Source organism: Marmota monax, unplaced genomic scaffold, assembly GCF_021218885.2.
Source record: "Marmota monax isolate L192 unplaced genomic scaffold, Marmota_monax_Labrador192_F-V1.1 WCK01_AAM20220418_F8-fsc00038, whole genome shotgun sequence".
Lineage (NCBI taxonomy): Eukaryota > Metazoa > Chordata > Mammalia > Rodentia > Sciuridae > Marmota > Marmota monax.
The window spans coordinates 995,367-1,006,268 of NW_026692498.1; positions in this window are offsets into that span (position 1 = coordinate 995,367).

Here is a 10,902-nt window from a genome sequence, read left to right on the forward strand (position 1 = left end):
AACTCGGGTACCTGGAGAAATACCTCCAGGAAACTTAATGCATGGGAAAACATGAAAGGCCAGCATTATTGTCATTTTGGTTTATAGCCCCACTTTTATTTTCTATAGGCTTTAAAAGGCAAATGCAGCTGGGTACAGTGGTGCACACCTGTAATCCCAGAGGCTCAGGAGGCTGAGGCAGGAGGGTTGTGAGTTCAAAGCCAGCCTCAACAACTTAGCAAGGTCCTAAGCAACTCAGTGAGACTCTGTCTCTCTAAATAAAATTTAAAAAGAGGCTGGGGATGTAGCTAGTGGTTGAGTGCCCCTGAGTTCAATCCCCAGTACCCCCCCTCAACAAAAAAGGCACATGCATAAAAATAATTATAAACCCAAGTTTTAAATGTGTGAGATGCAAGGGGAGGTGACAGGGCAGTGTAGAAGTAGAGTTCTGTAGGCAATTGAAGTTGTTATCAATTCAGATTAGACTATTATAGCTTCAGGAGGTTATATGTAATCCCCACACTAACCTCAAAAAAATCTATAGAATACCCACAAATAAAATGAGGTGGGAATTGAAATTTGTCACTTCAAAAATTCAAATAGACACAAAAGGAATGTTGAAGGGAATGAGGCTCAAAAAGACAAGCAGCACCCGCTTCACAACCCTGTGATGAAGATGTTGACCTTGCCCCTGGAAAGAGTGATTGGCAGACTTGTGACCAGAGCCCACCGTTGACCTCCGTGCTATCCACAAGAATTCCCAGAACCGAGGTTCCAAATAGGCAGAGAGCAACAGGACAGAGGGAAGGACGATGTTCCCCTGCAGACTGTCACCAGAAGAGAGCTGGGGAGGCTGCACTATGGGAAGAGAATCCACACTCAGGCTACAAGAGACCAAGAAAGACCTTACGTGGGACACAGGAAGAGTCGCTCAACCTGTGAATGTGTGTGCACCAGGCACCGGGCTCCAAGCCGCCCAGCCCTAACCTGGGCAGAACCGGAGGGTCAGACGCTAGCAGGCCTCTGGTACCTCATTTTCAGCAGCAGATGGAGAAAGGGGACAAGATAGATGCCCAGCAGAGGCCTGGTGCACCACCACAGCCAAGATGCACACACAACCCAACGGCAGAACACACGGCTCAAGCAACGAGCAACACACTCATGACAAGCCACGGGCTCTGAGCCCCAGGAGCCAGAGTGAAATTAAAGCCTGAAATCATACGGAGTGGGCTTTGCAACCACAAAGGCATGAAGCAACAGATCAACAAGAGGAGGAAAATGGACTGTTACAAATGCGTGGAGATAAAACATGGCACTCTTAAGCACCCAGGCAGTGGGAAGAGGGGTCGGAAGGGACGGCGGACCATTCCTAAGGCAAGGGAAACAACGCGGCCCCAGAACACTGGGGTTCAGAGTGGGAAGGTGCGCAGCCTGTGCGGGCAGTGGGAAGGAAAGACCTCTCATGGCAGCTGACCCTGCGTCTGCGGGAGCCAGGAGGGGAAGGGAAACCAGACCTAAGGCCGGCAGAGCGGGGTAACCAAGGTCGGAGCAGTGACGAGACAGCAGAGACAGGAAAGCAGCACGGGAAGCCAGCAGAACCTACGGGCTCTCTGGAAAGATCCGGGAAAGGACAAGCCTGTGATGGAAGGGCCAGGGACAAAGGAGCAGGTTCGATGGCTGAAATGGAAAAGGACGGTGGCAGGGCAGTGAGTGACCCCTGGCTTGAACTGATCCCTGGACAGAGCTGATGCCACTCCTGGGAATTCCCCAGTGGAGCTCACCGACTGAAGACTGCCCACTTGATGGTGGGCTCTGTCAAGAGGGAGAGGTGTGTGCCTGCCGTGGAATTCTGTAGTTCATGGCTTTGAGTTCCACGCCAGCTCCCGGGACAGAGGCAGGGACGGAGGAGTCTGGCACAGCAAGATGACCGCATGTTCCCCCGGTGAGATCCTCAAGCCTGCCCGCTCAGCAGATGCTCTTAACAAGGGCTTCCTGGGTGCCACAGGAAGCCCCACACACTGCAGCTGTGAAGTGGCAACACGTGTGTCTCTAGCCCTGAACTTTCTGGTGCACAAAGAACCACGCCGCCATAGCCTTTGACCCTCTGATTCTGAGCCCCTATATCAGTAGACTTGCTGGCCAGCTCCTGAGTCCCTGTGTCTCCACCAGAGTTCACGTTCCCCGATCCCAGCTTTCTCTCTGTACCTGTGTGTGGTTTTTCTTAATCTCCCGTCAACTCTCGCTGGTTTCTCGGGTTCAGCCGTGAAGGCTGTGGCATTTGGTGGCCCATATGGAGAATTGGACATGGGAATTTTGATGATTAGATGAGAGGATGCTTCCAAGGATACACGTCAGACAGAAAAGGTAAGGAGCCCAAGTGTGTCGTCAGGTGTGAAATAGGGGTCAGCTGGGACCCATAAAAGGGATCTCTATGTTACTTTGCTTAAGACTATGCTTAAATCAAAGAAGGCACAGTTGTTAAAAGTCTTTAAAATTTGTTACTTGCCCCTGGTCCCCTAAAGAGGAAGCAGTAATGCAGAGACATGAGCAATTGACACCCTACTTAAAGTAATGCTTAAGGCTGGCGGAAGAAAAAAGAGAAAAGGGGCTCTCCAGAGGAGACACAGACCATACACCACGCTTTAGGAGAATGGTTTTATAAAAGAATGAACAGTTGAAGAACAACAGCCTTCCTTGCTTCTTGGTTTCTGTTAGATCATATGAATTACACAGCCTGCAAGATTTACAAAGTTTATGGAAAACCAGTTAAGACAAAAGGAAAAAAATGTAAGCTGCTTGGCCTGGACTGGGTGTCTTATCTGCTTTCACACTCTACCAGCCTGCTCTCCTAACCAGTTCCTCCCTAATGCTACAGCACAGAAAGAGAGAAAAAAAGGAAAGATTCCAAATTTATAAACTCTTTTTCTTAAAACATTTTTCCTGAGGATTTCACAGGCTCCCACATTCTTTAAATACGGGAACTGATCCTAATCTCAGATAAAGTATACTCTGGCTTGATAAAGATGTTCTCTGGGTTCTTTTACTAAAAGAAAGATGTTCTCCATGTTCTTTTACTAAAATACAACCATGTAATTTTTAAAATGACTTTTATTTTTTAAAAAATCTATACTTTTGAGCTCGTGATTTTATGGTAAATTCACATTTGATCTTGTGAGTCTAAAATAATGCATTTTTTTCTGATAACTTCCACTTTATCTAATTATGGAGGTTTTACACTCTGTCTTTGTTTGGAGGCCAATTTTTCTAGGGATGGTGGTGTTGGGAGTGGATCTGATAGCCATCAAGGACAAATGGCCAGCTATCTGAATGCTTAATTTCAGTGTCAATAATGGCTGTTAGATTTTACACCTAGCATTTCCAATTGTATAGGCCTGTCCTATATTTAAGTCATAATATAAGTCTGATGGACTTTATTTTAATTTATAATAGGTTAAATATAATAGAAACTTTTATAAACATCTATAAAATTGCCTGCTACCTGTGGAGCTCCCCTTACAAAAAGTTACAAAGAACTTTTTGTTTTGTGTATGTGTGCACACCTGTGTATTGTGTTTATAAATGTACTTGTGTCTATATATTATATACATGGCATCAAAATTGGCATATAGATAAAGGAATGCTCATAAATTAAAATTTAAATAAGAAATGGATCCACATATTTTTTAGTTTGCGTGACTTAAAAAAGAAGTGCAGTATAAATTGGGTAAAGAGATAAAAATAAAGATGTCTTAAAAAAGTCTTTCTTGGTGGTCAGACAATAAAGGGTTGATTTGTATAAAATGTAATGTAATATTCATTGCTTCTAGAATTTTTCTTCAACAAGAAAGAGATGATTAATAATGTTAACTACATTTGTCTGATATTTTGGCTTTTACAGTTAAAAATAAGAAAATTAGACTTCACATAAATTAGATTAATTTTCATAAATGTGTTTGTTAAAGGAGACATCTGATTAATTTACAAAATTAAAATGCAAAAACATCAACTGCTAAATATAAAATCAAGCACTGTTAACTTCTTAAATTCCTTAAGATATTTAAACATTAAATATGTTTTCATAAATTGGTAAATGAAAAAAGTAAGATTGCTTTGTTTCTGGTCTTTACTAAAAACAAAATGATTAAGGACTAAACTTCTACTTTCATGTATTGTACTAGAAACAAGGATTAAGAAAATATCCTCAAAGGATGATAAAATACTACTATTTTATTTGGACCTAAAAAGCCTTCAGTTTTCAGACTCGGGCTTTGGGACCCCTCAAGGCCAGTGCTCTCTGGAGTGAGGTCAGCAATGAGGGAAAGAAGAGTCTGAGCCAATTACAGTGATTCCCACTCCTCCACCTGCCCTGTATCCTTCACTGTCCAGGCTAAAAAAAAAATTAAATTTGTCTGTACCAGTTTGTCTGTTTTAAAGATTCTAGGTATAAAAACATATTCGGGGATAAAAAGTAAAAAATATATATATTTCTAAATAAAAAAGTCTTTTGTGTGAAAAAAGTGAAAAAGTTAAAAAAATGTCTAAGTAAGACACAAAGGGTTTGTGAAGGGTAAATCTAAAAAAAATTGTAATTAAATTGGTATATATACTTAACATAATATGCAATTTAAAGACTTTTCCTCTTTTAAAAGGAAAATTCCTAATCTACAAGGCTGAAGGCCTTGAACAGGTCTCTGGGATGGAACATGCTTACAAAAATGAATAAGAAAAAACTGACATTTTCACAGACATTTGTTGCCGCAGCCCGGCTGGCTGGGCGAAATAAAGGGGGGGGGGTGAGTGACGAGGAACTTGTGAAAGCTGATACAGCAGGAGTGGAGGAGTGGGAGCCGTTTATTGTAGGACAGGAGGGGTATATATACATAACTGAATACACAGCTTAACTTAATTAACATAAACTAGATACAGCAGTCAACCAATAAGGAATCCTCATCATCTTAATGATTACACACAGCTTAACTTAATTGACATAATCTAGACACAGCAGTCAGTCATTAAGGAATCTCTATCATCTTAATGGCTCGCTGGCATTACTTCTCAAACCACTCCCTCTGGCAAAGTGCCAGGCGCCATCTTGACTTGTCTGTGGTCCTCATAAGAATTTCTGAAAATATTAATTTGCTCTTACTTATCAAGATAATTTCTTATGTCTGTTAAATTTTATTAATTAGAAAAAAATAGTCTTATTTTTTTCTAATCAATAAAATTTGTCCAACTCTGGTTAAACAACCACTGTTATTTGGAGGATTATACCACATTGCTAAGCCAAAATTCTTCTTCAAAAGCTAAACCTAGTCAATATAAAAACATCAGTGTGATTGTGGTACTGTTACCAGCTTCTTTGTATTCTAAACGTATTCCTATACAAGTTTTCAAAATATAAGGTTTAAGAGAACACTTCACCAAGCTGGTGTTCTCCAAACTGAAGTTCTCTGTAACAGTGGTCTCTTACAGACTTATATAAAAATATCAAATTCAGATGGAAATTTATTTTATGTCATTGAACATTTTGAAATTAGATAAGAATAATGTAAGTCATAAAATTTTGTGTCACTCTCTACACTAAGATGGGAATTTGAGTGCATTTTTAAAAGGCAATAAGGAGAGCCTTATAGGTTCATTTAAAGTTTCATTATTTATTTAAAAGTTAACAATATGGGATGTAAAGATATTTTGCCACTTTCCAAAAAAAGGAGGTTAAAACCTCTCTTGTTTGATTCATGTAATGCTGAATTATGTTAACTGATTCATATGGACTCAAAAAATTATATTTAAAAATTTTATAAAATAATATTTGAGAAAGAGATCAAGGTCAGTTTCATAAGTAAAACACCTAAGATGTATCAAGAGGTCACTTCACCTGAGTTAAGACTCTGCCTCTCACCTTGTTCCCTGTTAAGATAACCTCTCAAGTTCACTTAAAGTTAAGTTCAGAAGAGAGTACAAAGATGACTGTGATCTTAAAATAAACAGTAAATATAATAAGTAGCTAAATAAAGGTTTTGATTACAAGTCCTCTTCTTCCTAATATTTGAGCAGCCTAATTATAAGACATGTGATTTGTCCACAAAATTTTAAAACTAAAACTGATGTTTCACATGTTCTCAGTGAATTTCAAGTCATTGGGAGATATCACCTGGTTATGGCCTGGCTCACATGTATCCACTAGAGATTTAAGACCTTTATTCGCCACCGTGTATGGCGTTCCCGCTCTGGCCTCTCCTGGACGGCTTACTACAGGAGCAAGGCTACATTCACAAAGGTTGAAACTGCCCTCAAGGCTGCAAGACTTACTAGAATCAATTCACAGGAGCCTATACGCCTGTTGATGCTTCCTACGTCTCCTATCCTCCAGGGGCCATATGGCCATCTTCAGGAGTTCTTGAACAGCCTTGCTCACGCTCCTCCAAAACCTTCAACCCCCTTTCAGAACTTGGTTGCTCAACTTACTATAAAAGACAGAAGCCGAGCCTTCCTTCATTGCGGTGCCCTTTTCTGTTGAACAACAACGTTGACTTTGACAATCCCTACAGGCCTCGGAGGTGAATTTGCTAATTTTTCTGATCAGTAAAATATACACATTAAGTCATTGCTCTCTGTGAAGTCCCTTTTATGCTCTCTTGGTTTTAAATTGTGATGCCAAGGGTCGCAGTGCAGCTCAGCGACACACGGCTCTGACGTCAGTAGGCCCGCAGGTCTGGTCTGGGGAGAGACTCACAGGCACAACAGTGGGACAGGCCAGATCCAGCCATCGTGTGGGGTAGAAGTCAGAAACAGCAGCTCATCCTATTTGGGTACCTGAACATGCTGTTAGTCATCATCATGAAGGTTCTTGAGCCGCAGTTCAAATGACTGAAGCTCGTTCAGGACATGTTGATCCCAACATCCATGGGGAACAAGAAGTTGAAGAAGAAGAAGTGGAAGAGGACTCACCAGACCCGGAATACCACCCTGCCAGCATGGGAGTAGAGAAGAACCCGTGCATCAGGCTGAGCAGTGGTCAGCCAGCGGGGAGGTCCCAGTCCCCAGCCGCCGTTTGTGGCTATGCTGGCTTTTTAAACTCTCAGGTAAGTAGGGTTCATGGGGAAACCTATCGGATTTATTTCCCAATCCACCTTTAGTACATCCAGCTGTGTGGCCAATATTTACTAATGATACACACACGATGGGAGGCCTTTTAGAAAAACATATTACCCCTGTTCATTCAGCTGGATTTAATGATACTGGATGCCGTGGGAGTCTACCTAGATGTTGGTCCCACAGTCACATACTGGATGTTTAAAAGTGGTCCCAAGGGCTGGGGCTGGGGCTCAGTGGTAGAGCGCTTGCCTAGTGTGTGCAAGGCTCCGAGTTCGATCCTCAGCACCACACCACATAAAAATGAATAAATAAAACAAAGTATTTAAAAAAAGTGTCCCCAAATGATGGGACAGTATATGGGGGAGCCCAGTAGCCAGTCACTGGCCCTTGGAATGTAACTAAATATTTCCAGAGTTATAAAAAATGGGACGCCCCAATGACCATGTTTCCTACAGAGCACCCGCCAATACCTTACTGTCCTAAACATACTACTACAGTGGTATGTTCCCTAAATGGGTGGAGTGTGCCAACATGTGGCCAGGATGACATAGTGTCTCTCGTTTTGTTGTATTTGGAATAGTCACTTTGACATCTGCTTTAGTCTCCTTCATGACCTCTGCTACACCTTATCCAAAGGCATTCAAGATGCTCACTTTCTTGATGATTTAGCTCAGAATACTTCCAAAGCTTTACAAAGCCAGGCAGATATTGAAGACAAGTCGGGGATTAAATCAAATGCCTTAGAAGCTGCAGTTATTAATATAGGTAATGAACTGGCTGCCCTAAAATTTAAACAGAAGCTTCACTGCAATGATAACTACAAATATGTCTGTGTCACAGCAGCAAAATATGACACTTCTCAATGGGATTGGGAGAAAGTTAAGAATCATCTTATGGGCATTTGGCAGACGAATGATAGTCTGGACCTTATGGAGTCACACCATCATATTCAAGATAGTCAAGAAAGTCAAATTGATTGTGTAAGTCCCACATGGCTTGCTAATCAAATACTTAACTACTTAAATGATTTTAATCCCTGAAATATGTTAAAAAGACATCTAAGAACTTCAAAAAATAGCCCATTGCTTACACTTAAAAAATAAAAAGGGGAGAGATGTTGGGAGCAGTGAGTGATCCCTGGCTTGAACTGATCCCTGGACAGAGCTGATGCCACTCCTGGGAATTCCCCAGTGGAGCTCACCGACTGAAGACTGCCCACTTGATGGTGGGCTCTGTCAAGAGGGAGAGGTGTGTGCCTGCCGTGGAATTCTGTAGTTCATGGCTTTGAGTTCCACGCCAGCTCCCGGGACAGAGGCAGGGACGGAGGAGTCTGGCACAGCAAGATGACCGCATGTTCCCCCGGTGAGATCCTCAAGCCTGCCCGCTCAGCAGATGCTCTTAACAAGGGCTTCCTGGGTGCCACAGGAAGCCCCACACACTGCAGCTGTGAAGTGGCAACACGTGTGTCTCTAGCCCTGAACTTTCTGGTGCACAAAGAACCACGCCGCCATAGCCTTTGACCCTCTGATTCTGAGCCCCTATATCAGTAGACTTGCTGGCCAGCTCCTGAGTCCCTGTGTCTCCACCAGAGTGCACGTTCCCCGATCCCAGCTTTCTCTCTGTACCTGTGTGTGATTTTCTTATCTCCCGTCAACTCTCGCTGGTTTCTTGGGATCGGCTGTACAAGTTGCAGCAAAAAGGGACACTACTGCAACTCTACAGAGATAAAACTATCCCAAGAGGGCACCGTGAGCAGCACAGGCCACGATGCCCACTCCCAGGACACCACCCGACAGTCAGTTCTGAGGAGTGACCAATAGCAAAAGCACAATTCTCAGGGGGCAAAGCCAGAACGTTCCAGGAGAGGTCCCAGGACCCCACAGACTTCCCAGGAATGCCTTCAAATATTTACCAAAGAGTGACACCAGTGCTTCTCAAATCCTTCCAAAATACTGGGGAGGAAGAGATGCTCGTCTGTGAAGCCATCCTAGGGCACTGCAGGAAGGGAGAAGAGAGACCAGCACCCCCAGCACATTTACGCAAAGACCCCAGAAAAGTGCTAATGGACTAATGCAGTGGGATTTTAAAGCATTAACCCCCACCCCCGGCCAAGGGCTTTCTATCCCTGGGAGGCAAGGATGGCTTGAGATTTGGAGATCAACCAATGAAGTGCACCACATTAACATCCTCACATGGCAACCACACACAGGGAACGTGACCTGGGAGGGAAGCACTGAATATGACAGAGCCTTCCTCCAGGGTCAGGCAAGATGCAGGTTCCCCATTGATCATTGTTCAAGGCAGAAGTGGAAGCTTTAGCCAGAGCAACGAGGCAGGAGGAAGGCATGAGCCACCCAGATTGGGAAGGAAGAAGTGAAACTACCGTCACAGGCGATGTCAGCCTCAGGCAGAACACCCTGAAACCTCCACAGAGGGCTGTGCTGCTAATAGAAGCCCTATAAGCTGCCAGGCATTGGCAAGGGACACATAAGGAAATGGCTCCACTCACAGAGCACCAACAAGGGGAGACATTCGTATGTCTGACCAAGCAGGCAAAAGATCTGCACTCCAAAAACTACCGAATGTGGTTGGAGAAGCATTTTGAAGACACAAAAAAATGGGAAACAACCTGTATTCATGGATCTCAAGACTTGGTATGGACGAGATGGTGATGTTACCCAAAGAATCTACAGAGTCCATGCATCTGGAAAGAAATTCCAGTGGTGCACTTAATAGGACCAGAAAAATCCATCCAAAAATTCATGTGCGATCTCATAGGACCCTGAGTAGCCAAAATATTCTCAAGGAAGAAGAATGAACTTGGAGGACTCCAACCTGCTGATTTCAAAACTTAATTAATACAAAACTTCAACAAAGGAAACCGCTGTGGTGCTGGCATACAGCAGCTGGGAATGAACACTCCACATGGCCAACTGGGTCCAGACTTGTGTGCAAGAGCTCGCGGTCTTTCCAACACACACGCAGTTCTGGAAACACTAGATGTGCAGGTGCAAGAGGGCAGCTAGACCCTTGCCTCACACCCACGAGCTCAGGAGTGCACCAAACAGCCCAGAGGCAGACACAAGAGCTGAACCATGAAACTCCTAGATGAGAACCGAGGGCGCTCGTGTCATTGAACCTGGCAGTGACTCATCAGACATGACAACAGAACACAAGCCACACAAGACAATCGGTAAGTGGGACATCAGCACTAAAAACGCAAAAAGGTGAGGACCGAAGAAAATGCCTTTAAATCACTTACCTGAGAAGGACCGGCACCGGAGACACAGAAAGAACTAAACAACTAATGCCCCAAACAGCAGAAAACCCACTCATCAGTGGACAGAGGACATGGCAGGCACTATCCCAAAGAAGACATGTGGATGGGCAGTGGGCTCATGGAAAGAGCACCACAGGGAGAGGCTTAGGGAATGAACACCAAAACCAGAGGCTGCCTCTCACCCAAGCCAGAAGACAGCCAGCTGGGGACTCGAACGGCGTCCCTGTGGTGTGACTGTAAAATGGAGCAGCTGCCGTGGCAGAGGGACAGCTCCTCAAAGCCACCACATGGCCCTGCCAGCCCACTCCTGGCTCGGCCAGGGACGGAGAGCTGGGGACTCTTGCAGGCTGTCGCCACAGCATTGGCCACAGCACAAGGGCCATTGGCCATGTGGACAACCCTATGTCAGGGCTGAGCCCTCAGGGCCGTCCACCAGGGCTGAGGGTGAGCAGGGCTGGGCAGTTGGAGACAGTGGGCGGTGGCTTGGGCTGGTAGCAGCTGTGGCAAGAGGTGGCAGATGTGGAGACGGCCTCTGGAGGGGACTG